The sequence below is a fragment of the Hoplias malabaricus genome, chromosome 16, assembly GCF_029633855.1.
Source record: "Hoplias malabaricus isolate fHopMal1 chromosome 16, fHopMal1.hap1, whole genome shotgun sequence".
NCBI lineage: Eukaryota > Metazoa > Chordata > Actinopteri > Characiformes > Erythrinidae > Hoplias > Hoplias malabaricus.
This window is the reverse complement of record NC_089815.1, coordinates 16,591,904-16,611,381: the sequence shown is the minus strand read 5'-3', so window position 1 is coordinate 16,611,381 and position 19,478 is coordinate 16,591,904. Positions and strand designations below refer to the sequence as shown.

The following is a 19,478-nucleotide window of genomic DNA, read 5'->3' as shown; positions in this document are numbered from 1 at the left end:
TGTTGCAACTTGATAGCTCCTTGCTTGTGAAAATGCCGGTTTCATCAGGATTCCAGAAGAGAATGACTCCCCTGTACCGCTTTTTTTTTTTCTTCCTTTTTTTTTGTTCTCTAATTCCGGCCTCTGGCCACTCACGCAAATAAATACCTTTCTACTTAAACATACATTGACTAATTAATCTATCCCATCTGCTTCTCTCTCTGCATCACTTCCATGACACAGAAGTTTCCGAAACAGATTTGGCTCATATTGTGTTGATAACTGGGACATCATGAAAAGAAAAGCTGGAAAATAAAATAAAATTGCAAGTGAACAAGCTTATTGGATAAAAAGAAGTTGGTCCTTTCTGATTTCACAGTCAGAGAGATGTAAGCTGGGGGTTTAGTTAAGAGTTTGTTCCAAGTTTCAGAAGTAATCTAACTAAGAGAAACATTGGTAATCTTTGAAAATTAGATTTTAAGCTGTAAATCTAAAACAAATTAAAACTAAAAATATCATTTTATATCAAATCACAATTTAAAAATATTACACATACAGATACACCAATCAGCCTTAACATTATGACCACCTCTATGTTTCTACACACACTGTACATTCTTGCAGCTTCACTGACCATACAGGAGCACTTGGTAGTTCTACAATTACAGTCTGTAGTCAACTTGTTGCTCTGCATACTTTGTTTACCCCAATTTCACCTTGTCTTCAAGGTACCACAAGAAGGCAGGTATAATATGGGTGGTGGATCACTTCAACGCTGCAGTGATACTGACATGATGGTGATGTCTCGCTCACAGGACTGGATCAGAAACAGCAGGGCTCCTGGAGTTTTTAAAGCCTACCGTATCACAGCTGGACTGAGAATAGTCCAGCAAACAAAACCATTTAGCCAACAGCCTCCTGTGTCCACTGATGAAGGACGAGAGGATGACCAACACAAACTGTGCAGCAACCAATAAGCTAACGTCTCTGATTTTATATCAACAAGTGGAGATACAAAATAGGTGGGTCTAATGGAGTGGACAGCGTGTGGTCACAGCACCACTGTGTCTGATCCACTTGTACCAGCACAACACACCCCAACACACAACACTACTTTTGTGTCTGCAGTCTGAGAATGACTCACCTCACAAATCATACTTGCTGTGTAGGGGTCCTGATCACTGAAGAACAGACTGAAAGGGGACAAACAAAGTATGCAAAGCAACAGATGCACTACAGTCTGTATTTAGAATAACAGAGTGCTCCTGTTCGGTCAGTGGAACTGAAAGAATGGACAGTTTGTGTAGATAAATGTAGTAAATGTAAGTTCTTATGTGTTGGCTGTTGTATGCTTGTATTTTCCGCTCAGCTCCAGCATGATGAGTATATAACATCAGACCATTGTTTTCTTGTTGTTGAGAACAGATGATGCATATGTGATCTCTGTGTATCTCCTGAGGAATGGCAGGTTTCGCTGACAGTTGTTGCTTGCTGCTGTAACATCTGGACGACCAAATGGGAATTTTTCTTTATTCCCTTCGGTGAAATTCAGTGAATGTTAGAATTGTAATATTTAAGGGAAATGTTTTTTTTTGTGCTTTATTAATGCCTTGTAAACAGCATTTGGAAAATGGCTGCAGGACATGTTACTATTCCTGAATATGACAAAAAAATTATCTAAGAAGGAAGTAGTGATTCCCAGTAGAGATCTGTGGAGCCCATTCCTGGTATAGTTTAAATTTGTTTTTAATTATTTATTGTTAGTTCTCATACATTTGATGTGTTCATTATGTCCAAGTATATGTTCGTATTCAGTAGTGAGGAAAGGGGCTATGAATTCAGACTGAAACAAAGCAGTGTATGTTTATATCGAGTGTATTTGGTATTGACAAATAAATATGTGAAACTCTAGAATTATATGAAATGGTAGATTACTGTTATTACTACAGAACACATGAAACACATAAAAATGAGCTGAATTTTCCCAGTTAAAGGTTATTTTGTGCAGTAACTATAACTGTAAAAGTAAAATGCTTATTATTCAGTAATTGTGCACTTCTAAACAGTTATGGAAGGCATGCACTTATTACAGGATTACTTTGCTGTTTCATATTTTTCAGCAAGACTTGTCTACATTGATAACTACTGTATAAATATAAACTTCTGAAGGGCTCACAAATTGCTTTCCTCACAGATTCCTGAGTGACTGGGGTTTACTGACTGATTGTATGGGGTGCATTAGTGCACATGACATGGGTGACTTGCACATTTGTGAAGGCTACTCTACTCAGCAACTCTTCTCCTCAGTTTCCAGACCTTTACAGAGTGTTGTATAAAGTATAAGTGATGCAACACTTGGTAAACATACCCCTGTCCTAACTGTTTTAGAAGGTGTTGCTGGCATAAAATGAAATAAAATGGACAAATATAGTTCAAAAACGGACATTTTCTCAGTTTCAAAATGCAAAATCTGTGTTATGGGTCTTTTGATGTTTAACAACTATACAGCATATATTTTCAGCTTATTCCTCTTTAGTTTTTACATCTAATTTTGAGTCTAAGTATCCTTCTGTTCTAAGGCAATCCTTCCTCAGGTCACAGTTTTATAGTAGGAGTGTAAATAAGAGGTGGTGCGACTTTGCAGGAGGGCAGAGATGTAACCGGGTTATGACTGATGGAGCCAGGCTGACAGATGGTCCTGTAGCTTCCGTCAGATGTGCCACATCCTTCATCGGCTCTCTGGCTCTGTCAAACTCCTCCAACGACACACTTGGCCTCTTTTTGCCCGTGTACGTTCCTGGCTCTTTTCATTGGGGGGGGCTGAACCCGATGCCAAGACGCATTAGACCTCGTTCTGATGTCCTCCGTCAGATTTACAGTATAGGTAACTTTAGCAATGATGGAATGCTAAGAGGCATTAACAGTAATAAAAAAGGGATAGAATCTGGGTGTATGACTAGAAGTGCTGTATTTGGTAATGCCTTCTGAATTCAAACGGCTCTGTGTTTTCTTTAGATCACTGCCTTTAGGGGTGAGCTTGGTTCCTCATCCATTGTGGGGAGTAGCCAAGCCAAGAGACAGGCCAAGGGTGGGTTGGCTAAAATAAAGAGCAGAGCCATGTGCTTTTCATTAAGTCGGGCGGAAATAAGTGCTGACCCACTCTTTCACAAGGGCACGTCCATTTAACTCTTCAGTGCAGAAAATTAGATATGGGGGCGGCTCAGGTAGCAGAACGAGTGAGAGATGGCATATATATGTGCGTGTGTGTGTGTGTGAGAGAGAATGTGAACAGAGAAAAGAAACCAAGTACCAAGCCATCAGCTTTATTGAATGTGAAGATGAAAACTAAACACTTCCTCCGGCATTCCTCTCTAATTTGTCGGATAACTGTGTGGTCTGCTTTTCCCATCACCTTCCAGCCTCAGTTGAGGCCAGGACCTCATGCTGTCACGCTTGCCATATGCACTAAATCTCACTGCGCTTTACTCAGCAGCCTTATGTAGCCCTTCAACACCAATCACACTTCTCTCAAAGCATTCACAAAACACTGAGTAGTACTGTAACAGTATATTGTGACACACTGGTATATAAAGGGGCAGTAAGTTTTACACTGTATTGTATATGATACACTGCATTAATTAAGTCTTCAAAAACATTTGCATTTACATTCTAACACGCATCCGCATATCACTAGATCACACAGCTTAGCCAACACATTCACTTAAAGTAGCAATAACACATGCTTCAGGACTTTACAAAGCTTTGTGTTTGGGGACATAGTATGACTTTAAATAAGGACACATATAGACTCTAAACTATGTCCCAATTTATCTCCAAGTGTATCAGCGTGAGTTTATAAAATTAAACATGAAACAACAGAAGCAGTTTAATCTGTGGTGTCTGTACACCTATTTATGGAAAAGAGTCAGGATCCGATGCTGAAGCCCCCTCCAGGGTGTGTTCCCGCCTTGCGCCCAGTGATTCCGGGTGGGTTCCGCATCCACCGCAACCCTGAATTGGATAAACGGTTACAGACAATGAATGAATGAATGAATTCAACGCTGTACTGATTTATAGTTCATACAAAGACACATTGACAAGTCTGTGTAAACTTTAAAGAACACATAGATTATTCTGGAGAGCTACTGTCCTCACAGCAAAACAAACACCCCTTTGTTTGTGTTAATTCAGAAGCTCTGCATCTTTTAATGTGGAATGGTACTTTTGAGTAAGAAACAGACTGTAGCTTGTTTGTGGTTTAACTTGATGAAGTTTTTATACACAGTTTGAATTTCCACAGAAACTCATGTGTAACTCGAGCTGTTTGGTTCTGTAGCTTCAGTGTGTGCTTAATTTTATACAGTCAGCGGCCTATTGAATTTGGAGTCAATTCCACCTTAAGCAATTTGTAACAGCAAGAGCATGTCAATATTACTCATCTATGAAGCAGCATTAGAGCATCGCCATTTTTTCATGCTTTTCAATTTCTGTGGTCTCTTCACTGACCTTTTTTGTGGCTCAGCCAGTGATGCACAGAGAAAAAGCATGAGCCATTTCTGAACGAGGTTTTTAGTTTTCCCCCATTTACTGAGCTAGGACTCATATACAAGCACCAGAGCTGTTTCCAATGTGCAGACTCACCGGAGAGCTAGCAAATGGTGAGGAAACATCCTCTGAAAAATTGAACACGTCACCTTTAATGGAAACCTGGATGTGGCTTGAGCTGGTTGAGAGAAATTGTAGGAAAGCTTTTATGGAAAAGACTGATACGGTTGTTCACTTTGTTTATTAGCAATCTTAGCATCATACCTCCAGCACAAAAAATAATAGGACGTATTTGGACATAAAGTATATCTTGGTTTATTGAATATATATGTGGTGTAAGTCAAAAAATGTATGAATTTGGATTTTTCTTGCCCAACCGTTCATTCAAATCATGTCATGTTGTTTGGTGTCATCCATCACCCTCACAAAACCTAACCCAGCCTCAGACTGTTTGGTTCCTCGAGTCTGTAGTAGGTGGTTCAACAGCATGAAAGTTTTGTATCCTTTATATTCCACAGATATATCGTCCATAATAGTGTGAGAATATCAAATTACAGTACAGTACACTACAGTGAAGTGAACCATATCAGAAGCTGAATGTATTCTAACACCCTGTATTGAATGTTATTTTAGAGCTGCGGGAGCAAAAGGACATTGGGCCAAGTTTGCTGTAATGTTGTCACTGTGTCCCAGTTCTCCCCCCCCCCCCTGCATCCTTCATCTCCACCTGAAGCTGGTGTAGGTTCTGCCCCTGCCATGTTCATCACTCACCTCTTCTGGCAGGTGCTCCAGAACTCCCCATTCATTTTCCTCCCACCACATCACTGCTGCTCTACAGAGGGTTCAGTACTGCTTCTTACTCTGTATATCGGATGCATGGTTTTGCAGGATCAAATAATGGTAGTTAATGAAGGTACCTCGTCTAAAATGTGATTAATTAATGAAAATAATTTCCTCGTTCATTACTCCTAAAAACCTCATGAACTTTACTTTGTGTATTTGTCTCATGCATCTTAAGTGCCAGATGGTATAAGAAGCTATACAAGCTAAAGTATTGTAGCTGATTATACTGTTAAGATTCCTCGCAGGCTTTGAGCACATCTGTTTTCTGTGCTGAGTGCTGCTTCTTTCAAAATCAATTTCCACACAAGCCGAATCTGCGGGGTTTATACTGTAAGCCAAGCGACCCTTTCATGACCCTCTGCTGAGAGAGTGGTCAGGAAGGATGGGATGCTCAGGAAAGACTTGTCAGGGTCACAGTGCGAGAAGAGAGGAAAAGAAAGTGTACTGTCACTCTTGGTAGTAAGCTTTGTTATAGCTGAAACTCTTCAAGTTGCTACGTTATTTCTGAAATACAGAAGTCTGGATTTTATTTTCAGTAATATATTGTTGAAATGTTAGTTAAAACTGGCTTGTTTTTGATAATATAGGATGCCTGTGTATAGTTCAGATCTGGTTACAAATTTTTATACAACGCTGAAGTCAGATTTTAAGGACTTTTCATATTAACTTCAGATTTGATGTAGTTCCTGCTATTCTCCATTGGAGGGCGACATTACACCAATGCAGAAACGCCTGCTCTGTTATTTACATACAAAGAAACTATTTAAATGACCAAACAAATGTCTAATGATTGATGTTGGGGCAAGGGACATTTATAGATATGTATTTAATTTTTTTTAACCTGATATAATACTTTTGCATTTTGTGGAGCCTCTATTATGTTTTCATTCAAAATGAAGCATTTAATTTGCTTGGATATTTGATTATTTAATCGTATTTCCATGTAATTTTCTTCGGCTTCAGACAGGAATTTAATTCCATGAGGTTTTGTATATCATACACCTTATCTTGAAGGAAAATGTGTACTTGTTTTGTAATTGCTTACATTGAAACACTATGAGAAGTTTAAAAGTTGACCAACAAAAACTCTTTTATATCGCTTTTCATTTATCACCAAGCACATCAAAGTGAAGTACACACAAGCATTAGAATTAAACTCTTTTCTTTCCCCTCGAGTAAATAAAAAGGTAGACAGTTTCAGGCAAAATGAAGACATTAAATCACACACACGGCTGCTGAAAGAGGATTGGAAATTTTTTTTTTTTTTTTTTTGGGAGGGGGGGTGGATTTTGTCAGTTTCGGGTTTGACAGAAGCGCATGTTTTGAGAAGATAGTGAGGCCACAACAAAGGCTTCGTTGAGTGGAGGCAGTGTGTGGCGGCTCCCCTGGCAGGCCGGAGCCCTCTCCTCCTCTGGCACTGTCTGCACGAGTTAGTCACACCATGGGAGAGCCGCCTCAAACAGCCTGCCCCGCTCCGCCTGCCACACTGGGCCACAATAGGGTTGGCACTGCCAGGCCCTGGTGATCAGGCACTTGAAAGCCTAATGATCACACACACTACACAACAACAGCATGATGCTCTCTTAAAAAAATGTTCAAAATACATTGACGGTGAATCAAACATTACTCTGTTTTTGTGCGTCTTATCAGAAAGGAAGGGCAGCATGCTCGATTTGGGCTGACAGAACTGATTTAAGCTGTTAGTTGTGAGGTTTTATCGAGGGTATATTGCGCAGCAGTATTCACTGCATACTGAGATAGATTTCAGCTTTGGGTATGAGTTCTTGAAGGAATAATTTAGCCATACATGCTAATGTTGCTAACGATGAATGGAAGCTAGTAGCCACCAATTAGCATGATAGAATTTGCAAGGATTATTTTAGTCTCCACTATGTAGTGTCACAGTTACACAGCACCAAGGACCTGGAGGTTGTGGTTTCAAGTCTCGCTCCGGGTGACTGTCTGTGAAGAGTTTGTTGTGTTCTCCCTGTGTCTGTGTGGGTTTCCTCCCACGGACCAAAAACACACATTGGTAGGTGGAGTGGAGGCTCAAAAAAGTGTCCATAGGTGTGAATGTGTGTCACCCTGTGAAGGACCGGCACACCCTGCAGGGTGTGTTCCTGCCTTGTGGCCAATGAATCCAGGTGGGCTCCGGACCCACCGCAACCCTGAATTGGAAAAGCGGTTACAGATAATGAATGAATGTTAGTAACGTCAACATTATTGATTAAGCTAGGGGTTCCAAACATCACACATTTTTGAGCTTTGACTCATGTGTGACACATGGTTCAAATCAATCACTAATTTACAGGCTCTTTTGGCCAGGGTCAGGTGTGGGGGGAAAAAAAGGAAAACACCAACATCATTTATGACATGGCGTCATAAAGCATGGGACTGCGAATCCATGGGTGGAACCGTTTTTAAACCAGTGGTACTACCTTTTTGTGTCAGTTGAACATCTTCGCCCTGAAACATTTGCCTGATGTAGCCCTTGAGATTTGAACTTCTTTTTTTTAGATGATGATTTTATAGCTACATTTGCATATTTCTTTTTAAGAGGTCTTCTTCATACTTTGATTAGATAACAGCTGCAGACCTATTGTATATTGTGAAGAGATGTGAACCAGATGGGTGCTGCAGAGGTAGAACTGACCATTCATTCATTCATTATCTGTAACCGCTTATCCAATTCAGGGTCACGGTGGGTCCAGAGCCTACCTGGAATCATTGGGCGCAAGGCGGGAAAACACCCTGGAGGGGGCGCCAGTCCTTCACAGGGCAACACAGACACACACAAATTCATTCACACCTACGGACACTTTGGAGTTGCTAATCTACCTACCAACGTGTGTTTTTGGACTGTGGGAGGAAACCAGAGCACCTGGAGGAAACCCACACGGACACGGGGAGAACGCACCTCACAGACAGTCACCCGGAGCGGGAATCGAACCCACAACCTCCAGGTCCCTGGAGCTGTGTGACTGCGACACTACCTGCTGCACCACCGTGCCGCCCTAGAACTGACCACAGTATGTATATTTTGTTATTACGGATAATAATAATACTATTGATAATAATAATGATAATTAAAAAGGCCTTAGATTGTAATTACTCTAAGTATTTCGATTACAATGGTACCATATTTATATGTGTATTTTAAAAAAATGAATATGACAATGATTTTAATACTGCTTCTGTGAATTTTGAGAACCTAGCTTCAGTTATTTGTAAAATATTTTGACAGAGAAGTTTCATAATGTGGTAAATATATCTCTGCATTTATAGGCTTCTAAGACTTGGATTTTCTCTTAGTTTTACTTTCCCTGTAATCCTGCCCAGCTGCGCTCAGAGGAGTCTAGTCATATTACAGTTGCTAAAGGGTTTTCATTCCACAATGAAACGGTGTAATTAGTGGAATGCGCCTGGGATTTTACTTTTAGTTAATTGTCATCCCAGTCACCTGTCAGTTCCTACATGCTGCTGTGGAAGGGTTTTAGGAAAGTGTGTGCGTGTGTTCGCGTGCGTGCGTGTGTGTGTGTACGCGCTGGTAAAATAGGAGAGGGAGCAGTTTTCCACATCCAGCTGTGTGCTCCAAGCTGCAATTTTTCCCCCTCTTTTTCCCCAGTCATGAACAGCTGTCAGGTGTCTCCTAGTGTTTTTCAAACTGTTGGAGGGCGGGGGACTGTGCGGTACATCTGTTTATGTGTGTACGACTGTGCATTTGTGTGTGTGTGTGTGTGTGCGTGTGTGTTTCTACTATTGTATTCTTGCTGTGGTGCTCTCAATGGGCCTAACCAGCGCTCTGCACACAGCAAGTCCGTATCTGGACGCTTTTTTTTTTTTGGGCATATATCTGCACTGAATGAATGTACATATGTAATAGACAGAGAACATGCGGTCTGGCGTGCTCCTGGCGTTCTGCGCTGCTCTTTGCCTGTGTGCACAAACAGAAGGAATGAGGGGGAGGGTGAAAATGTGTTAGATATACCCAGCATATGCCTTGCTATTCCAACAGCTTGCATATGGCCCATACTTGCCTGGAGGCTTGTTTTTAAGAAAAAGATTTTGGACTCTTCCAGAGTTCTTGGGTCTACCGAACATTGTGTATGTGTGGGCAGTCTGCTGAAGACTTTTCCTGAAATTGATGTGTGAAAGCTACTGTGCTGGATATGAGAGGGAGAGAGAAAAATAACACACACACACACTCACACACACACTCACACACTCACAAAACATGTCATTATATAACAGACATAATTATGCTTGAAGTACAGTGTGTTTCACCCATATTGTGGTTTTCTTCATATAACACAATTGTGAAATGTAGCCTTTAGTATACACTTGTGCGGCAGACTGTAATCATTGTGCACTTTACATTCCATACTACTGTGTTTCCTCTCTCCTCATGATGTCCTTAAAGCCCATCTGGCTGGTTTCGCTCATTTTTAGTGTTTTCTTCTTTAGTGTTACCAAGTTTCCTCTCAGCACCGGATTCCAGGGTTCTGGTCTTTATGGCCATTAAGAACTCCACTATTCGTAAATCAGTCAGTAGCTTGTTTACATACCAGAAAAACGGTCGAGATTGTCTGTATGTAGGCAGGTTTAATCTAGACTGAGGCCTTTGGATACTGGCAATTAAGGTGCAGCCTATTAATATTAGTGTTTTATTTTGCAGGTTACTGTGATCGTCTGTGTAGTCTCAGTGTTAACTGGCAGAGCAGAGCAGAGAAGAAACCTAACTGATTTCCACAAATAGCCACTAATGAAATATTAGGGATGCACTACAACTCCAGACACAAAAAGACAAAGAAAGAATGGATAAAAATGGCAGTTTCAGTTTTTGTAGAAGAATGACTCAAAATGGAAAATAGGCCTTAAAATATAATATAGAATTTAATATTTCATATTAACAATACTTAAAACACTTAAAACTAATATAGAAATTGTGAAACAGTAACTTGCCGAGTGTTCATTTTCTTCACTCAAGTGCACCACTCAGCACAGATGTGTTCAAATGGTAAGAGCCGTAGCCAATAAACTGACAACTGTGTATGTGGAACTATTTCACAGTCTCTACAAGGGCCATCAGACAGATGAGTTAATTACAGTTCAAACCTAATAGTTTGAGTTTGAAGAACATGAAACAGCCTCTCTGTTGCAAAGGCAGAAAGGGAATTATCTGCTGACAAGCTGTGGGCATCTGTCAAAGTTCAGATTATAACATATAGATTATATATAACATAAAAAATGATCAAATTAATTTCCTTTAATGATTGATCTCTTTCTGTTCTAGAGGACTTGGTAAATGCTGTAGTTGAATGTATTAGTTCAGGCTATTGTCATGTTCTGTTGTGTTTTGTTTTCTGGCCTGTGAGTCCTATATTGAGTTCAGTCAGAACAAAATATTAGTACGGTACTTAGAATAAATAGTGAGAATTATATACAGGCATCTGCATCCTGCAGTGAAAGTTCTAAATGTTTGTGTGAAAGGCTTCAAAAAATATTTCCTCAATAAATAGTAATGTATTTGATCGTTCAAAACAACGTCACAAGATCAGTGAATATTAGCAGTTCATTAGCCTGTTAGCATGAGCAGTGAGCTGCATGTCTGTGTTTATGAATGAGAGCAGGCTTGGTGCTGTACAGGGCTGACTCAGATCTCTTATGTGTGTCTGTCTGTCTGTGTGTGTGTGAGAGAGAGAGTGTGTGTGTGTGTGTGCATGTGTGCTCAGCCCAGTCCTGGCTTTGTTCCAGTGTTGGCATCTCAGTGGCACCAGGTGGAGCCCACCGCTTCCAAACCACCACCCCAGACTGCTGGGTAACGGGGCCAAGCAATACCAACACCCACAACAGAGGGAGAGAGAAAAAATCTAAATTAAATGCAGTGTGTTATATATAATCGCTGTCCAATGAAAAATATATATCTCCATTTTTATTTTACCACATCATTTGAACACAGCAGCTGTCCTTCACATTGGGTGAAAATTACAATGCTCCAGAATGATGAAATATGAATAAAATCATTTTAATTTTGTACTGACTTCCATTGAAAGTTAAGGAAGTTTTTTTTCCTTCTTATGTAAAGTTGATGTTTTAAAGATACCTGTTTGTCATTGGACAGTGACGATACATTTGGATCCAGCCTAGTACTTTCTGCGTTAACCAGATTTGTCTCGTAATTTCACTGTATTTGTGGATAGGGTCAGAATTTTTTTATACTGCTTTATCTGCCCCTTGCTGAGTGCAGCTGACGTACCCAAAGAGTGTTTTTAAGCTGCGGTATGTTCTCGAAGCACAATTGAGCAGCAGTAAGGGGATCCTCTGGCCCGTTGCTTTTTGTTTATTCATAAGGCCTGGCTCTGCGAGGCCTCGGAGGCAAGCTGCTCTGGAGCTGGATAATGTTATTACCCCCAGGCTGCTTAAGCACAACTGCATGCCAGTTTCACTGGCTCCACACAATTCCCCTCTATCCTCTCCCTGCCCTACCACCCCTCCACTCCACCACCACACACACACACACACACACACACACACATACACTGCCCTCCATAGCCTGCATGCAGGTGTGTGTGTGTGTGTGTGTGTGTGTGGTATGATCTGCAGCATGGCAACTTCAGACTAAGCAGTATTTACATTTCGAGTGGGCCGGGAGCCACATGGAGGACCACTGAAAGGCCGTATGCATTTACTGGTCTCATGCACTTCATGTTCCTGTTTTTGTAATGTAATATACAACTTAGTTTTATATGCTATGCATGTACTAAAGTTTTCCCAGTATGTTTACATACATTTTTCTTTTTTTAATATTCAAAATGTGGTTTTGCTTATCTTACTACATGTACACTGTAAATACATTTATTAATAACCATTTCTATTTATATACATGATAAAATCACAAAAACCATATGTACAAATATATTTATAACAACAATAGTGACTAATTTTAATCTTTCATAATATGTAACAATTGTTTTTATTAGACACTTAGTTTCTGTACTAATTTAAACCCAGAACACTCCACTACAGCGCACACACACCACAAACCTTTAAAGAGTTAAAAGAGATAAGAATGTCCACAGGAATCTTAAAATAAAGTAAGTTTGATTAGTCAGTTGTAATGTGAGTGATGTGCACTTTATTAAGGTATGTTTTCATTTTAGTTGTAAATAAAGACTAGAACAGACATGTTGTTGAGAGGAAGGAGGTTGCACGGTTAGGGAGCATGGATGCAATAACGTATTAATAATGACATGCTGCATATAATCTTATCACTGACGGACTGATATCACTCCTTTGAAGGCTTCTCAAAAAGAACATGTCCGCGCTGATGAGGGCGCCAGTGGGGTTTCTGTATTAAAAGATCACCCTCTTGTGGTTTGGTGGGGAATGTAGACCAGGGGCAATATGAGATAGTCCTCTTTGCTTCTCCCTCACTGTAGCAGAGGCATGAAACCAATCACAGATCCTGCTGCATTCAGTATATTTGAAATATCTCATGCAACATATTAAATCATATAATATGGCAAAGTCTTTGTGATTTATTGTATAAATACATGTTTAAAGCAGAGGTGCTTCAACACAGGACAAAACAAACAAAAAACACAGTAAGAATAGTTAATTTTGATGAACATTAAATTTTATTTTCTCTGCATTGATGAATAAGGGTGGTAGAAATCTACAGCAGAATTAAACTTAATGTTAAGTTGCAAGAACCTATATATGATGAAAATTATACAAAGGTAAAATGGTTATTCTTGAACGAAGAACAATGCAGTACAACAGCCTCTGGTTTAAATGAAAAAATATTTCACATTCTTACCTTAAATTAAGAAAATTAAAATGCAGTGTTAGTAAACAATACAATTTTAACAGATGAACACAAAGAAAGTCTATTAAAAAATGTGAACAGGACACACTCATAAATATTTGTAATGAACATCTTTATAACTGCACAGTTGTAATACCGTCATAATTCTTATTTTGTTATTAATAATTCATACAAAATTGAAAAATAGTCTCATTTTTACATTTGTGTGTGTGCTTTTAAGAATGCATGCATCTATTTGTTGTTCGGGTAATCAAACAAAATTTTTAAGGGGGTGTTTGATAATATTTACAATATATTGTACATGGTCGAGTTAGAGCACTTACAGTGCACATAAGATCACAGTGATGGAGGCATGATTCTGGGAAATATAATTGAAAACAAACTGACTAATAGAATATCCCAATGAATGAAAAACATGAGAATATTTCGACATCTTTTACTATATTTTGCTATTTATTTTGTTGTGAGCTGTGGTAAGGAAGATCTGGTTGAAAATTGTAGGGAAAAATGTATAATGTCGTTAACAACTGTTCAGTTGTGTTTTTTTAAATATATATAATAAGATGCCGTTCCCATCTCTGCAAAAACAGAATTTGCATTAAGCAGTTTGTCAGTAAAATCTTAACACACACACACACACACACACACACACACACACACACACACACACACAAAGGCACAAAATAACACCAACCAAATAAATGAACTATATATATATATATATTATACACACACACACATCCAAACATTATTCATGTTATTTTTCGTAATATTTATCACCACCAGTTGAAGGTAAATTTAATGTGCGGATTTGTGAAGAACGTTTTTATTCGTTGTAATAGCAAAAGAAGGCCTGTAGATGGAGTCTTGGTCTGTTTGATCGAGCACAAGCGGACTATGGCACAGCATTAATTAACGTTCGTGAGAAATGGGTTTTTTTGTTCATACGAGAAAGGCAGCTTAATCACTAATTTCATTTCAGGAATAATAAGAACACCATCGGTGATATAATAATAATAATAATAAATCTCTTTACTCGTGTTTGTTGATGTTTAATATATTATACTTTGAACATAGTTTTTACATTTTTGTATCATTTAATATAAATGTTATTTTTATTTTCCAAAAACTGAACAGAGCTTTTAGGTTTTTTTGTTTGTTTGTTTGTTTTTTGTTTTGTTTTACTGAAGTCTAAAGCAGATTGGTACGTTTTCCTTTGTTTTAATATGACTATTTATTTATATATCACTCTGCTCTCTCTCTTTCTCTTTCCGTCTCTTCCTCTGTTCCACGCCACTTAAGGAAGGTTTAATTTTGCTGAGGTATTTCATGAAAGTTGACCTCATTACACAGAACCACAGACAAGCCCACATTCAGTGTCTCCTAAAATTTGATGCATTTTCACCTTTTTATACAGACTCTACACCCCGTTTCAAGAACAACCACCATTAAAATATAGTCTACAATATAGTCTGTGAATTAACACTGAATTCTGGTATGTTGGCTCGTTTTTGACGATCGTTTGTGATCGTTTTACGGGGAGAATATAATCATATCTCTTTATGGGACTAACTTGGGAAATGTCAGTGAGTTTAATGGGCTTCAAACGCACAATTTGCGACAAACACTCACCAAGTGTATAGTTTATGACGATGAACTAATGCTAGAGAAAACCGGTCGATTAACAACCTGCAGAACTTCATTCCCATTCGCGTTAAGACACAGACATTGCTTGTACGAACCAAACCAGGTACCAGCTACTACACTGCAGCCGCCACAAACATTTTTCCAGAAGTTTCTCACTGGCGCTTATTTCCCCTTCTAATAACCAATTTGACATAATTCTGCTTCATGTTCTTTCTCTCTGCTTTTCTCCCTTTGCTCTCACACACAGGCGCGCGCACAGACGTCAAATATTTTTTTTCTGCAGCTGCTGTTGATTATTTAAGTGAATGGAGTTTTCTGAGAAATGCGTGTTTGAAAGCAGTTGAACAGTTTTCTTCTATGTAACGTTCTTCAATTAAACGTTAACGTTATACACAGAAGTTGCACATTGCACATGTGTTTGATGGATTTATCGACAGAAAGGGTGCAGTAAAACTGTAGCTGATATCTGAACTCATTTTCACTTAAAAAAAAAACTATCCAGCCCGCATGTCGTGTAGTTTGCATACGTCTGTTCACACGTCACTAAGGCGAACACGTGTTCCCAACTAAACCCCAAACCCTTCAAAACGTCTTCGCTTGTTTCCGCTCCTGCAGAAGGCAGCGTTGAGTCGCTGCTGCTGCAGCGCGCTGTTCGCTCTTCACCCTGCACTTACCTTCATCCCCCTGAAGATGGAGGAAACTCCATCGAAGTTTCTTCCACGCCTGGCGCGCCTGCTTTAATCCCAGCGCGCGCACGCACACGAAAGAGAGCAAGCACCCCAGAACCAAACGCTGATGTTTAAACTGTGTTTCTGGGGCAGTGTGGCTTCCTCTGCCCGTCTGCACACTTCGCAGCCTTGTGCTTCGCCCTGCCTCTCTGTCCCCTCTGCCTCCAAAAGCCTTTGGCACAGTCGCCTTGGCCTTTAATATCTTCTCGCAGAACTTGGCAGAAACATGTCCACAAGGATGAGGCACGCGCGCGCATACACACACTCACACACACACACACACACATACACACACACATCACAGCCTCAGCTTTTTAAAAAATTCCAGACATGAAATAAACACATGATTTCTGTTAATGCGATTTTAAACAAACACATTTCCCTTTAATATCAGTATTGAGCAGTGTCCAGAGTGGTGCGTATTTGTGGTTGGTTCCTTTTGAAGCGTTAAATCTCATGTTAAAACTCACACGTTAAAACTTTTAACACGTTAACTTGTTAAACACGTAAAAAAATGTTAATGGTTTTGAAGATCAGTGATTCACATTCCTTGTTATACTTATATATATGTGTGTGTGTGTGTGTGTGTATGTATATATATATATATATATATATATATATATATATATATATATATATATATATATATATATATACAAAGTTGTGATGTCGTGATGTTGACCATCCTGGCCTCTCATTCGCTCACTGTGGAACCACCTGCCCAATAAAACACTCTAGCTTTTCAGGCACCATCTTTGCTTCTACTTCACCAAATCAACCCGTATGTTTGCTCTTTGCCATGCCCTCACCCGGACATGTGACCCTCACTGGGCGCTGTTCAGTCCACCAGTGCTGAAACGAAGCGAAATGGATGGAGAAAACCTCACGGTTGCTAAAATCCAAATAAAGTAGACTAGACGCTCAACAATGGGCCTTCAGTTCAGCTGGCAAAGGCCGCAGTGTCTGCTGTGACAGAGACGAGTTGAATGCTAATCTGATTTGGGCTTAAGTAGGCCTGTTCTCTGCTGCTTTTGAGGAGGCCCCACACCATTAGAATTAAAACCCCGAGATACGCTGAAATATACATAATGCACTTTCAAGGGCCTCTGGTTCATCGTATAGATTGTAGAATATCGATTGATAACTAATTTGCATATATCAAGTTTATAATTACAATCGACTTTTGTATATAATGTCTTGCCGCAATCTCATTTCCGAGAGATGTATTTACATGTGAAGATATAGTTGGCGAGGTACGACTATTAAAATAATGCAAGCGCACTTCTGGCTTTGAAGCTCTGTCTCATGAACAACTTCTGCTGAACTTCTTGTAGAGTTCATACGAGATCTAATAGAGGCCTCTTGAAAAACAGAGCAAAAGGTCCAGATTGTTGACGTAGTTCCTTAAATCAGTCTTTAAAAAAACAGTTTGCAGTCTCTTGTTGACATAGAAACCTAAACGTAATAGAATCATGTTCTGAAACGCACATTACTGTCATTTATGGTTCATATTAAAGGAAGCATATGCAAAGCCCACCTTCCGCATTATTAACAGCTATTCTTAGCTTATATCTGGGGCGGGTTTGGGGTGATATTAGTATATTTTGAAGTTCTTGGGCTGTAATTTAACTTTTGATTGACTGGTCTGTCGGTCGTCTGCTGTCCTGCTCGTTCGGTTTTTACCGACAATGCTCCGTTAAAAGAAAGCGAAGCCGGGTCAAGTTTTGCCGGTGCCTCCGAAAACTTTGTCTCGCTTGGAGTACAGAAGGGAATTTGACATTGGACAGGGTTGCAGCTACTTCGACTGAAGTGGAAATAACAGCAGGCTCCGAGGCTGCTCCGGCGCTTGTGCCGCGCTGCAGCTCTGTGCTATCGGCTCCTCCGAGGAGGGCAGAGCATTTCGGAGCTCTGATGGGGACGGGGCGTCACTCCTGCTCCGCTATGAAGAAGGACAAGTGGCCAGACATCGCAGCGATCGGGGAAATAAACGGGAAACGCGTCGCTGAATCGATCGCAACTTCTCGAGCAAGTCGCCCTCACCACAGCCATGCCGAAGACGAAGAGCTTTTCACGCGTTCTTGAGCCTGGATCGCTGTCAGCTCGCCAGGACTGAGGGGGAAAGGCGTGTAGGGGACTCTCGGGGAACGGCCAGAACAGACCGCTGTCATTCTCCTTCTCCATCGCTGTAATTTCCCACGTCTGTCTGAAATGTACAGCCTAACATCTGCAGTAAGTTTCAGCACTTCACTTTTGCTCCTGATGTCAAAAGGCAGGCGAAATCTGAACAGTCTCAGCCTCGCCGTCTGAAAGTTTCTAACGTGCACGTAGCAGTGGTACGTGGAAATGCTCGTACACCTTCACCTTGCCTATTTAATACTGCTGTTGTTGTTATTTGTATTAGTAGTTGTAGTAGTAGTGGTATTGATTCCTCTAGCCATGTGAAGGGGTACGTGACCAGTGTGCTTGAAATGGACAGTTTCTATGCGATACCCGACCGCTTATCCGAGGCTCAGTGTTTTAAAGAAATAAATGAATAATCACTTCTCACAACATTTGAAGTTAAAGCCTACAACAGGCTGAATATCGCGCGACAAACGTGACCGCGCCGTTGTGAGTGGGATAGTAGCTGTGAAATACGACCCTGGGATTGGTTTATTTATTTTATTTTTCTGACGTAAAAGTCGTCCAATAGCAAAGATCAGAGAGCGCTGCCTTCCGGACAGTTGACCAATCAGAGTTAATTTTTTGCTTTAGAAAAAAAAGGACACGTCCGAACGCGCACGTGCAGCAAGTTAGGATGAGGGTGCCTTTACTTTTACACAACAGCATGACAAGTGCACAGTTTCAGTTCAAAGAACTTCAACAAAGTGTAAAACCAAAGGACAGCAATGCTGTTAACTGCTGCTGTGGCTATTATTATTATTATTATTATTAAGTTTACGTCTCTTAAGTTTCACGTTAATAAAAAAAAAATTAACACATACGAACCTAACCGACAGGTTTTATGCGGTGTTTATCTGTCACACCATAGTTTTTTGCAGCGCTATTTCATTGGCTTTCACTTATCTTTAAACTGTGAGTGCGGTCTGTGGGCAGTGATAAGGACCGAGAGGAGGATTGGGTGGTGTGGTGTCGAGTCGCTAGGGGGCGCAATGTTGACTTAGAGGTAATCCTGTAGAACTCGGGGCAGATCGCCAAATGCTTCACCTGAAATTGTATAACAGGGACTAAAGCTGTTTTCTTTGTAACAGTCAGTGTAAAGCCGTGCTTGGTATTCTTAGTCAAAACTGTAGCATCACAACTTGGTTAAGAGTTCATTAAGATAAATTAGACAGCTTCTGTAATTTATTTGGAAAGGGATGTTGAAAATCCTGGCTATGTCAGTGTAAATGAAATCACAAGAATGGGATACACTTTAAAATATAATCCAAATCTCCAACAATAAAGAGCTCTTAACAAGAGGGAACTCTTGAGGACCTTTCTCAGCACAGTGTAACAAGACTGCTCATGATGTAAACAATGCAACGTGCTATATTATTGAGACTTTTCTTTATATTTTCTGACACATTCAGGCATGTGCACCAGTATAACACAACATTAGCTCTGTTTCTCACTCTTGTTCCAGAAAGATCCATACTCCAACCTAATACCTCACTGTTACTACTGTGAGTCAGCAGCCATAAAAGGGTTAAAGCACACATTTAAAAATGATGGTTCTTCTGACCTGTTCTTCACGTGTTCAAGGTTCTATATAGAACCAGTTTCTTTACTAAAGGTCCCTTGTAGCACCATTATTTTTAAGAGTCTAGTGATATTAATAATATAGTTGGTACTACACTGGCACTCAACTGAGGCATATGTGTAGATCAGTACGTTTTTGTTGTGACTAACACTGTATAACGTTCCTA

General features: G+C 40.0%; 1 protein-coding gene across 1 annotated transcript in view; it reads left to right on the top strand.

Moving 5' to 3' along the window:
* The window catches only part of nfia (nuclear factor I/A), a 179,356-nt gene that overhangs the window by 20,855 nt on the left and 139,023 nt on the right, over positions 1 to 19,478 (top strand). The gene's annotated exons all lie outside the window — the stretch shown is intronic.